At 44.3% G+C, this 13,846-nt stretch overlaps 1 protein-coding gene across 2 annotated transcripts in view; it reads right to left on the bottom strand.

Moving 5' to 3' along the window:
- LOC308297049 (uncharacterized protein) overlaps nt 1-13,846 on the bottom strand; it is a 53,016-nt gene that overhangs the window by 15,685 nt on the left and 23,485 nt on the right. The window lies entirely within an intron of this gene.

A 13,846-nucleotide genomic window follows, 5' to 3' on the forward strand; every position in this document is an offset into this window, starting at 1 on the left:
CTACAGTGATTCAGCAGGTAACCAGCCATAAGGGTACACTATGTACACATATCATTCTAAACACTCCTTTATTAAAAGGTTAACAGGTCAGAGTGTGAACTTCGCCCTGCATACTGACAGTGTCAGCTACAACGCCTAAAAATGCCAGGGCAAAGAGTCACCTTTCAGTCTCTCAGAGAACTATGCCTCTTTGACATTATGGAATGACAACGCACAACTCAAAAGGTGAATGAATTGAAAACATAAGATGAAATACCGGTAACCCTCAGTCAGTCTCTCAACATCCCTAATATATAACATTCTCCTGGGCCACCAAGTTAAAGCAATCCAGTAGTGAACAGATCCTCAGTACCTAAGGTAACATGCCATCCTGAAAGACGACAAGTCCGTAAGCTGCAAAAAATGATCATCTAGCTAGCTTAATTAATGTCTGGGGGGTGTTCCTTCTCTCTCTTAGCGGGATAGACAGGGACTGGTGACTGGAGAGGGAGTGACTGAGGTTAGGAGGGGGTTGGGTGGGTCGGTAGTCTCCTGCTAGACAGCTGATCTCGGGTCTAAGGGTGCAGCACCTGACTGTGCTTATGTTTCACCAAGAATTCCTGGCAGGTCACTGGACAATATTAGACCCGAACAAGTCCTAGTATGTTTCCTTACTGGTTTCTGACGCAGCGTGAACCAAACCAAAGACTTGCTGCACCTCTTAACGTGACTTTTATCAGACAAATCTAGACTCGAGGCTGCCATGTTGCACTCTGCCACCGGCTAGCCAGCTGAATAACCCAACCCGACTGCGACACATCTTGGCAGCCTACCAAAAGCTCCCCTGAAATGGCTCACCGCCGGGCAATGAATGAGAGCTTACAGGCCGGGATATCACAAACTCACATTTCCAACAAAGAGTGATTGCTTTTTGAGGGCCATGGTCTGGTCCAACATCAAACAACGGATCAATCATAACAGATACACATTAGATTAAACGGATACATGTCGAAATATAAGGCAAAGCATCCAATACAGTGGTTCTCAATGTGGGGTTTGGTGACCCCCCCAGGGGTCCCCAAAATAAATAACCGATGGTTAAATCGTCACCACTTTGTTACATAATAGCCTACATGTAAATACAACCCGAGGACATAGTGATTCTCTGATCAAAAAAGCTGTTTTATTAGCTATATATCTAGGACCAAATAATGACATACCTAATCAAATCAAAGTCAACTAATGATGTGTAATAAAAATGTTCTAATATTGATTGGGCTTAGATAAAACATCTGAACGAGGTCCTTATGTTATTATTATTATTAATGTATTCATGTTTTAAGTTTGAGAAATGTATTATTTATACAATCAATCACTGGTCTAAAATAAATGAAATACACCCGATCAGCAGTAGCACCACCACACTCTGGAAGGTTCTGTGCTATGGAGGAAGGGGTGGGTAGTGGGTCAAATAAAGAGGGCGTTGACAGCGGCCAACCCAGGCCGACCTCAACGGGGCCCACACCGGCTACCACGCTGCTTCATCTCCCGCCCCGGCGGCGGCCCTGACGATCCCCCGCGAACTAGGCGTCGCTTACCGCGGCCGCGACATTTTCGGGGAGCGACAACGACACCACCACCACAGACACCATCGTCTGGGGAACCGACACACGGCAGCGCTTGTAGGAGGATGAGGAGGGGGCGCAGAGTAGGAGCTGCCTGTGCTGTGTCTACTCTGTCTACATATGGTAGCAAAAGCATGAGCTAGCATCGCTATAAATAGCACCTGCACTTTATTTTCCACTGTAGTCAACCAACCAGCCCCGCAGCGGTGGTGTCCGTGTTGTGATCACCTCTACGGGGGGGCGGGATAATGATGGACGGACGGTGCAGCCTCCATCACCATCACGCCGCAGCTTCAGTGAAATGATGGAGAGTTGGTAACCAAATGGACCCTTAGATCTGTAACTCTTGACAGCATAAAATTAAACCAAATGAACCCGTAAGGGTCCATTTGGTTTCACTTTACGCCCTCGAGAGTATTGTGAAACATCTGCATTACTTAATTTACAAGAAGTCTACACAATTAGTGTGTAAAGAAATTAGTTATTTTGCCCCGTTTATCTCTCCTAACACATCAATACAGCATGGCATTGTCAAATTCCAAGATAAAATCTTATCCAACGACAACAATATATTCCTAATCTTGGATCTCTTAAAGGCCACATCTCATCAAATGGTGGTCCGTGACCGTGGCGCAAATGCCGATTAAATAATGGGCCATGATATGGAAAAGGTTGAAAACCACTGACCTACACAGTACACAGTACACACACAGCGCCCAAAGGCTGTGTTTCAATCCCCACAACAAGCCGCCTCTCCTCTCCTCCTCCCTCCGTCCCTCGACTAGAACAACCCCCCTCCTCCTCAGCACCGCTCGCTCGACACGCGACGACCGTATTTTATTTTAAACGTTTCAATAAAAACGGCGACATGATAGATTAACGCCCGTATATATATTAACAAAAAGATTTGTTTGGAACTAACCCTGTTTGGAATCCATCTTGAGAGGCTCCCGATGTTAAGGCTAGGCTAGCTCCGCCCGGCTAACGTTAGCAGCACGGTTAGCTCCGAGAAACGAACAAGAGAGAGGCAGAGAGAGAGAGAGACAGAGGCACAGAGGAGAGAGAGAGAGAGAGAGAGAGAGAGAGAGAGAGAGAGAGAGGAGCCAGGAGCCTGCAGGCAACGCAGCACTACTGGGCACGATAATACTTCCTGTAGTAGACTTCACAATTAAATGCAGACCTTTTTCCCCCCTCTAACAGTAGTTCTGCTATAAAGATATATAAGGGTCCATTTGCTTCAGCTCTCGTTAACTCTCCATCATTTAGCTGGGGACCACCTGGAACTCCCTCAAGGACCGGTTGAGAACCACTGCTATAATAATAATGTATTGAATTTATATAGTGCCTTTCATGAATCCAAGGACACTTTACATCAAAACAATGAACAAACAACCAAACAAAAAGAACAAACAACTATTTGCCATAAGCCTGAGCCACAAAAAAAAAGTCAAAAGTAGCAGATCTGCAACTGCAAGCTCAACATGTGCACGAAGCGACACGTTTTGAGCTTGTAGATCTGCTACTGTTAGTGTTGATGCTTTTGAATTTGAATCCTGAAATGTTTTCTAATACAAGATTATAGAATAATATTGGATAGATAGAATGTACAGACCTAATAGTATAAAACTGTGTGTGAGTGTGTGTGTGTGTGTGTGTGTGTGTGTGTGTGTGTGTGTGTGTGTGTGTGTGTGTGTGTGTGTCTACATTAAGGTAAAAGAGAACATATTATCACAGAATTACATTTAGATCTACGATACTTAAATTCAGAGCAAAGCAAGGTCAGAGTATACACATCTACACAATGTTAATTTTTAAACTGAGGTGGAAAATCAACATGCAAATGTCTGTAAAATGCTGCATGTTATCAGCCAAGTAAGGACAGTAACTGGGTGTGGGTTGGCGTTACATAACTGGGTTGTAAAAGCATTCCTCGTTCCACAAAGTGTTGCAGTGTGCAGATATGTAGTCCGTTTTTGAATGTATTGATTCCTATATAATGTAAACAGAGGTTTGTTTTAAAGTCACAAAACTGACCAGCGGAGAGCAAAAACCAAATGCCGTGAAGAGCTTAGAAGACCTGGCTGTCGTCCCTATTATGGGCATTTTAGAAGCCCTTATAAAATGGCCATAATGGTCAAAAATAGCACACTAAAAATGCATCTACAGGCTACGCATTGTGAGCTTGTTCAGCTATTTTTGCCACTTGTCATACGTGAAATCTTATAGGGCTTAAGTGAGTTTGAACTAGCAGTAATAGTAAGAACAGTCCCATGTGGACTTACTGGTGGAGGCAGTGTACAGTAACAGACATGTTTGCTGAGATTGCTGAACAGACACACACTCTGCTAGGTAATTTTTGTAGCGTTGGCCGTATTTCAAAAAGACACCCTCCTCAATGCGGAGTTGAGAACAGTTGCACAGTGTACTATAGACATTGACATTACACAATATTGTACAATAAGTTTTAATTATTACTCAATCCATCAAATGCAGCAGTGTGTGGGTAAAAGAGCAAGGGGTGTGTGAGTCACCCCAGTCATGTACTGTATGTGTGTGAGAGGTCACACAATCCTCCATCGTGAAGCTAGACAGCTGTTGAGTACTGCTGAGTAAGCTATACATTTAAAGTCCAGATGAAATGGCATTTCTGAGGATATAACTTCCGTATTGCGATGTATTCCTGAGTTTAAAGTGATGGGCAGACATTCAGACGTATCAGATTTGAGTGTTGGGCCTGCCCACCATAATAAACATGGATAATTTACAAACATCAAGTTGAAGACTGAAGTGGATGTCAAGATATTATTGAATGAAATTGGTTGGTTCAAGCATACTCTCTCAAGGGGAACACAAACCGACTGCGGACATTTTTCACGGCAACGCCTGGAAAATAGAACAGTGGCGTATCGGAGCCGCGGGCAAGGCGTGAACGTGCGTCTGCCGCCGCCGCCGCCGGTGAGGTTAATTGAAAATAATAGGGGCGGCTGTTTTGACGCGCGCCGTTCCGCAGCCGGTGTGTGCCCCCCTTCACACACATCCAAAATCTGCATAGTCACAGTACATGACTCAGCATCGTAGCAACACACACCCCTGACCACAACACAAGCACCTCTCTTTCATTGTGGTGTAGAATAACAAACGCACCCTGCCATAGAAGTCATTAGGCTGAACAAATGGCTGGTCATATAGATCCAGTCAAATAGATTTGACACTGGGTCATAAAGCCTGGCATTGAGAGAGGGAGAGAGAGGGTGTGATACAATAAGCTCTCTGTGTTGCAATGTGTTCAACAGTCTCAACTGATGCAACCTCTAGGCTCTACCAGACACATGACAACCAGCTCACACTGTAGGTACCAACCTGGGCTGGGAAATATAATTTCATCAATATGGCAAAGTCAACACTTCACTTTCAGTTTGTCAATATAAAAAGAAAACTAATTCACTAGATTAATCTCTGTTGCTTCCTCGTTTAACTTCCTATTCACAACGAGTCTGTTGCATTTTGCGGTCTGTCGTAGTATGTCAATAAGGAAGCCTAGAGTCAAATAGTTTTGTTTTGTTAAATGATGTGTGTTTTGTGTTTAGGATTTGTTTCAGGATCAAAAAAATACTTATTTGTACTTGGATGTTGAGGTGTGAGATAACACAGATCTTTGACATGATTATTTCTCAGCTTCTTGATTTGAGGTTTGACAACTTTCAAATGTCTGTGACACATCACATCACACACAAAAAAATAAAGAAATAACCGTGCCCTACTTGCACTTTCCACCAGACCCTTTCACATATGAAGAAACCTGATGAGATATTGAATAGCAAAGTTGCAATACGTAACTTTCCTCTTTCTGATGGGAGGAATTTAATTTGGACCAGAACCTAAATTGTGTCAAAGGTTGTGTCAAACCAGACACTAGGATCTAAAATGTATCAATAGAAGACGAGCAGGGAGACCAAATACAACCACCTCGATTGTTGTGTTGTATTAGCATACTCTACCATACAGATTGGACAAAATAGATTTGCATTCACAAAAAAAGAAGTTACATAATACAGCTTTAATACCACTTTAAAGTCATGTTACTCAGATGTAACCTTGTCCTAGACATAACCAGACAGATGTAAAACACCACATGTTAGCCAAATGACATACTGTGCTTTACAGTACAGTGGCTCCCAGCCGCTGGTGCCCATGGCACTATGGATGCACTATAGTATGGATACATATCGGTATTCGCCGCCAATTCATTACTCTGCAGTAAAACACATTTAGTCTAACGGTCTATTTGTAAAAGGATATGTATTAGCTTAGCTTGCTGTCTGTCTCTGTACCTACAGTGATATGTATATATGGTCTATATGTAGAGCGATATGGACATTTACTGATTACAGTCTAGGTTGTAAGTGATATGTACTATAATAAAATAAGCCACATATTTTTGTGGTTACGTCTGGATTGAGAACAGGTGCGCTTCCACAGGTTTCCTACATGGCTCTGCGTGTTCTGCTACAGTAAGTATCAAACTAATCGATTGATTGATTATGAGAAAAATTACGATTCTTAACTTCTTATCAAGTAATCGATTTAAAGTTAATTGTTGAAATATAAAAACACCAAAAATATGAAAAAATGTGCTTCAAAATTATTCAATTAATTGAAAAAGTAATCGATAGAATAATGTTCAAGAAAATAATTTAATAGCTTCATCCCTAGTCAAGTGTGACTGGTGTATGTAGTACACACCTTGTCTCTTTGCACCTATTGCATAAACAGTCACATGCTCCGGTGAACCAACGCGCTGGGTTTCCCTCACGGTTGCTCGTCTAGCGCTTGAACCCATCCAGCAACATTTGCTGGGTTCACGGGGTCACGCACGGATATAGGTTACAACAGTGGCTCCTCAACCTTTTCAGCTGCACGCCTCAAAAATAGAAGCCATGTCACAGGCACATGCACGCAGAAGAACAGCCAACTTTGACACCAAATGATGACTCCTGCAGTCCTTCAGGCAGCAGGCTTTACTTGATCCAACCCCATGAACCCTTAGTGTCCCATGAACCCTAGTGTCCCTAATCTGGGGGTGAACATCTGCAAAAATAGCCCATCTACAGGCTCACACAATGCCTCACGACTCGAGCTTGTAGATGTAGAATGGCTATTTTTGTAGGTGTGATTTGGTGTACTGTAGAGGCAAAAAATAAGGGGTCTGGTCTGGTATAGACCTCACGGGAAGGCTGGTTAAAGTATATAGGGTTCTTAATAATGGAGAGAAACCATTCTTTCATGGATGGAATGTTTTTTTGTTTGTTTTTAAATAGCAGGAGGGTGAACTCTGTTCAACACTATTAAAAAAGTCATAAACGTTTACAGTGCACATTTCAATAACTAGAAGCTGGGCCGCCCTTCGGGCGGCCCAGCGTCTAGTCGGCGACCTGGCCAACTCGGAACAACCTAAATAGGGAATGAATGCCCCGCCCTTTAATGCAAACCCCATTATACCTGTTGTCATAGGACCCGTTTTGACCATCTGTTTGCCTGTGTCCATTTATGCCCATATATGGAGATATCTGTTATCTGTCTGTCTGTCAGCGTCCATTTTATGTCCATATATGGAGATCACTGCAGATATAGTTCTGGGTCCATTTTATGCCCATATATGCCCATATATGGAGATATCTGTCTATTTGCGTCCATTTCACGCCCATATATGGAGATCTCTGAATCTGTCTGTCTGTGTCCCTTTATGCCCGTATATGGAGATCTTTGTGATTCTGCGTAAATTTTATGCCCATATATGCCATTTGCGTCCATTTTATGCCCATTTATGGAGATCTCTGTATCCGTCTGTCTGTGTGTCTGTCTGTGTCCCTTTATGCCGTATGAGATCTCTGAATCTGTCTGTCTGTGTCCCTTTATCCATTTTATGCCCATATATGGGGGCATTCATTTTATGCCCATATATGGAGAACGCGCGTGCCCGTGGGACGAACGGTTCTCATATGGGGGCATTCATTTTATGCCCATATATGGAGAACGCGCGTGCCCGTGGGACGAACGGTTCTCGAGATACGCGGATTACCTACATACATACACACTCAGAGATTTTTTGTTGACTCATGTGGCGTACGTCTGCCCATATATGCCCATATATGGAGATATCTGTCTATTTGCGTCCATTTCACGCCCATATATGGAGATCTCTGAATCTGTCTGTCTGTGTCCCTTTATCCATTTTATGCCCATATATGGGGGCATTCATTTTATGCCCATATATGGAGAACGCGCGTGCCCGTGGGACGGAACGCGCGTGCCCGTGGGACGAACGGTTCTCGGAGATCTCTGAATCTGTCTGTCTGTGTCCCTTTATCCATTTTATGCCCATATATGGGGGCATTCATTTTATGCCCATATATGGAGAACGCGCGTGCCCGTGGGACGGAACGTGCGTGCCCGTGGGACGAACGGTTCTCATATGGGGGCATTCATTTTATGCCCATATGGAGAACGCGCGTGCCCGTGGGACGAACGGTTCTCGAGATACGTGGATTACCTACATACATACACACTCACAGAGATTTTTTGTTGACTCATGTGGCGTACGTGATGTCAGAGCCTTTTATGAAGTGATGTCACAATGAGTCAGAGCTTTCGCCGATTTCCTCAGAAACAGCCTGATGTCAACAATCAACCCCGCATAAGGAGATTCCGAACGTTTCGCGCCGGTTTGGGAAAACCGCGCGTCGGGTCGGGTCGAGACCCGGCACTGCACTCCGTGCCGTGGCCATATATGGGGGCATTCATTTTATGCTCATATATGGAGAACGCGCGTGCCCGTGGGACGGAACGCGCGTGCCCGTGGGACGAACGGTTCTCGGAGATCTCTGAATCTGTCTGTCTGTGTCCCTTTATCCATTTTATGCCCATATATGGGGGCATTCATTTTATGCCCATATATGGAGAACGCGCGTGCCCGTGGGACGGAACGCGCGTGCCCGTGGGACGAACGGTTCTCATATGGGGGCATTCATTTTATGCCCATATGGAGAACGCGCGTGCCCGTGGGACGAACGGTTCTCGAGATACGTGGATTACCTACATACATACACACTCACAGAGATTTTTTGTTGACTCATGTGGCGTACGTGATGTCAGAGCCTTTTATGAAGTGATGTCACAATGAGTCAGAGCTTTCGCCGATTTCCTCAGAAACAGCCTGATGTCAACAATCAACCCCGCATAAGGAGATTCCGAACGTTTCGCGCCGGTTTGGGAAAACCGCGCGTCGGGTCGGGTCGAGACCCGGCACTGCACTCCGTGCCGCGGTGGGGAACGCGCGTGCCGAATCTGAAGCCGGTGGGACGAACGGTTCTCGAGATACGCGGATTACAAACACACACACACACACGCAGAGACTTCTCGCATTTATAGATAGATGTGGCTCAAACAGTTTTACAATATTGAAAATCTACACCTATAATAGAACAATGACAAGATGATAAGAGCTAAGTGTGTAAAAACTTGGCCACACTATACTTTAGAGTAGGGATGCGGTATCGGTACTCGTGGTATCGGTACTCGACCCGATACAACCCTATTTTGCTGTACTCGTACTCGCCAGATACTTCTCACGGCAGCGCCCGATACTCTGCTGGGGTGTCACAAGGGGGAGAAAAGTGGGACTGAGTTACTAGGGCTCAAGGTGAAAGCCAGGGCCTTAATTATTTTATACTTTTGCTATTGAAAAATAGCAGATATGCAAGCTCACAGTGCCGCACTGCGAACGAGGCACCAGTGCTCCAACGATACAGCTGCGACCACTTAAAGGCATCAGCATCACGGCATGCCTTGTTGCGCTAAACTTACCTCTAAAGTTGAATCTCTTTCATATATCCTTCACCACCTCACGCAAATTGCAAAGTATAGGCTACTGTAGGTAAGTTAAACTTCCCACTAGAAAGCTGTGTGTGTGTGTGTGTGTGTGTTTGTTTGTTTGTCTCTGTCGCTCTTGTCTTGCAAGCTCGCTCTCTCGGTGAAGTGTGTGTCTGTCTGCAGGGACGTGCAGAGAAATTTTAGAGAGGCAGGGGCTGATATTTCTAGAAGGCCTTTTGGTGGACAATTCTCTTGAATGCAGCCTTCAGTTATGGTATGGAAAGGGCCCGGGGACATTTGCATTTTTTACCATAGTAAAAAAAATGCATTCATGGACACTTTTTACAGACTGATCTGGCAGGGGCTCAAGCCCCCGTTGATGTCAAATTGTCAATGTGTGTACGTGCCTGCCTGCCAGTGTAGCACAGCTGAAAAAAGACGATTGATTGAAGAGAATAGAGATTCTGTGGGCTTCGCCACCTAGTGGTGGAAGAAATTACCTCTGGGAACTCAGATTGCTGTGGGCTAAATCAATGAATGCATTTCTGAGAATACCAGAAAAAAATAATAATTTGACATTATGTTATAGTTGCGGAAATTGGATAATATATTTTTTTAGAGGAAAAAAAAAAGCGTAATTTAAATACATTTTGTATTATTAATTGTACTCGTATCGGTACTCGGTATCGGCGAGTACTCAACATGAAGTACTTGTACTCGTACTCGGTCAGCAAAAAAGTGGTATCGGGACATCCCTACTTTAGAGGTAGGGGATACTAGGGGATATGTTGAGTGACAGAAATAGATTGAAACAGCAGTAACTCAAGCTCTTAATGTTAAAAATCACCAGAACTCACTGTACGTACAAACCTGGTGCTACATGACTCGTTGCTCCAACGGAAAGTCGAGTCAATCTAAAATATTATATTACAAATGATCCAATGTGGACACTGGTCTTCCAATGCCACACCTTGTTGCCACACCCCTTCACTGAATCTGCTAGCTAGAACATGGACATTTTAAAAAGTAGAACATGCTGGTTTGGGTAAGTGATTGAAGACTTAAGACTTTGTATGCCTCCAATTTACCAACATCAAGAAGCACGCGATGACAAAAGTACAGTCACATTTCTCACCTGCTCATTATCTCACACACACACACGCACACACACACACACACACACACACACACACACACACACACACACACACACACACACACACACACACACACACACACACACACACACACACACACACACACACACACACACACACACACACACACACACACACACACACACACACACACACACACACACACACACACACACACACACACACACAATTTATGATTTACATTTACATTAAAATGATATCGGAGAATGAAACATAATGACCACTACAAAATCTATGAACATAACACACAGCCTGTGAGCCATAATGTGTGAGCCAATGATTAAATATAAAATGTCACCATGGTCAGACTACACACGTGCATGTGTGACTGTGCGCGCGTACACAAACACAGAGCCACCTTTGCTCATATCAGTAATCGTCCAAAGGTTTCTGCAGGGCTACTAGAGCTGGCAGCTACCTCGGTTCCCTTAGCAACAAGCTCCATGGACATTCCAGAATATTCCAGAACGTCGACAACGCTTTTGATACTCATAGGAATTCTAAAATGCAAAAGTTCTGCAGTCACATTTCAAAATAAGAGCCACTGTCAAAGCCATGGCACCATGAAGGTATGAGTCACAGAGGAGGGTGTTGCGCATGAACAGCCAGACAAGTGACCTACCAACGACCCACCAGCACTGACATTTCCCATACAATTAACAATTAACCAAACCAGCACAGAGTCTGTCACTGCTGCAGCCCAAAGTCAACAGCCAGCTTTTACCGTTACCTAAATCGATCCGACAAAACAGCCGCGTTATCAGCAAGACAGAGCCTGTCTACCAGCAGCGCTATCTGAAAAATAAATAGAGAAGCTGTATAGTCAAGCGTGTCAAAAGTGTTAAAAAGACAAGAGCTGTGTGCGCAGCAGCAGTACCGTGATCCCTCCAGGTTTTGGGCAAATGCGCGACATGGCTCTTCTTGTCCACTCCGTTAGTGACGCCGTTACCGTTGGTCTCCATTCTTGTCAGGAGTTGGCAAATACAAGATTCCACAGGAGAGAGAGAGAGAGAGAGCTGTAGAGTGCTGTCCTGTTGGTGTAGTGTGCTAGTGGTGGTGAGCTGTGGCGTGCTGCGCTGTGCTGTGCTGTGGTGCCCAGTGATATTGGAGGGAGGGCGAGGGGGGGGGGGTGAAAGTGGAGGAGGAGGGAGGGGGACTGACACCACTGACACCAAACCAAACCTTCCCCTGGAGAGACGACTGCAGTAATCGAATCTCACTGTCCTGTCCGAGACACACATATGCATGCACAAACAGCTGTCTTTTGCCTTCTCTCCCACTGAAATCCGGTGCATCTACTCATTCTACTGTATATCTATCCCCCCTTTTCATACAGAGATCCCACAATATTGGTTCAACGGAAATGCAACTTTGCTCCTACAGAATCAAACAAAGCTAGCATAATACCGCCCCCATGTGGGGGCACTTTTACCATAGCATGCCAGCAGTTCCAGAATCAAGAGGTGTGACGCCAACCATTTAAGCCCTATGTACTTCACCGTACGATGATCAATGGAAATAGCCATTCTGCAAGCTCACAACAATGTGTCGCATCGTAACGTATTGTTATTACTGCACTTTTTGGCAATCAGGGTTAAAGTGGTTAAATCAGTGCCTGTTGAGTTGCTTTTGCTACCTGAGCACATTTAAATACCACACTTAGTTAAAAGTCAAAGTTGCCGTGCGTCGCGTTACGACGGCGCATTGGTGTGAGCGACGTGTTGTGCGCGATCAGAAATACGTTGGGAGGAGAAATGGAAGGGGTGCCGTGCCGAATGGACCGTAGACGCTGTAGACCGATATGTTTGGATCTGATTAATGCTGGGAAGAATGTGTAGGAGAGGGAGAGAGCACATTAAGGGCCTGCTGTCTCTTTTACACACAATGTCGATTCGACTGGGTCGGGACCCATTTGTGGGTCGCGGACCGATTTTAATGGGTCACAAGTTAAAGTAATTTTTTTGTTTCCTACTTTGTTTTTTATCATAATTTGAAAAGAAATTACTTAAAAAAGGAATTCCATAAATTAGAAGGAAAAAAACTACTATTAATAAGTATTGAAAATCTACAAGCTCACATCGCTTGTAGTACCAGGGAGACAAATTTCACCTTTGGTTCTCGAGCTAAGAACCAGTGTTCTATACCCAAAACCAAGCGGAATAATAACAACCTTCACACCTTGAACAGGCTGTGTGTGTATAGGACCTTTCTTGCAGGAGACAAACCTCTAACCTACTCAATCTATCGTCTCGGTCATCATTATCTTCTTCCACTTCCTCCAACAGAATGACTAGGGCTGCATTAGGGCAGCAAGGAGTGTAATCGGCCGAGGTTGTTACCAAAGTTCATACCCCCAGTCACTGCACAATGCAGAAGGGACTAAAGGGAGGCGAAGGGAGACCTCTTGTGTCTGTCAAGCGCATCTCTGCACTGCAGACAGCACAGTAGTAGTGTGGGACCGTACCTATGTTCCCCAGGTTACATGGTCCCCACTTACCACCTAAACCTAACCTTAACCTCAGTAAAACTAAAGCTGCCTAACCTGTGGGGAACATAGAACCTGGGGAACATAGGGTGGACCCCTAGTAGTGTAAATACAAAATGAAACACTTCTTTGGCATTTTATGAAAATGTCGCTACAATAAAAACTATTTTCTCTACACTCAATAAAAAACTGAAACTGGTAAAGGATAACAAAGCCTATCCTTACCAAATACCATTTATTTTGCATTGTGTTTTACAAGTTAAAAAGGACCCCAATTGAAACAAAACAAGCACAAAAGCTTTTTTGAGGTATCCTTTTAGTTGACCTTGTACCAGAGAAGTATACGGTCATGAAACTGTACCTTTAGCCATGCAAACAAAAGCTCCCAAGAGGGGCTTGAATTTTGCTAACAACCTCAGCCAATTCCACCCCTTGCATTTAGGGCAGGGATTCTCAACCATAGTTGGGCCTTGAGCTCCCTCTAATGGTCTGTGGACTTTATACTACTTATTGGGCCACTGAAGCGTTTATTACAGAGTAATAATGTCATTAATACATCAATTTGAGAGGTTATGCACCTTATTACATCAATTTGAGAGGTTATGCCCCAAAGGGCGAGGTTGCGCCAATTCTTGGCTATCTGGCCAGTGATGTATATCGGACCAGTTACCCAATCTTAACAGTGCCTGACTGTTGAGATTGGCAGAACA

This window comes from Nannobrachium achirus (genome assembly GCF_963921795.1).
Source record: "Nannobrachium achirus genome assembly, chromosome: 13".
NCBI lineage: Eukaryota > Metazoa > Chordata > Actinopteri > Myctophiformes > Myctophidae > Nannobrachium > Nannobrachium achirus.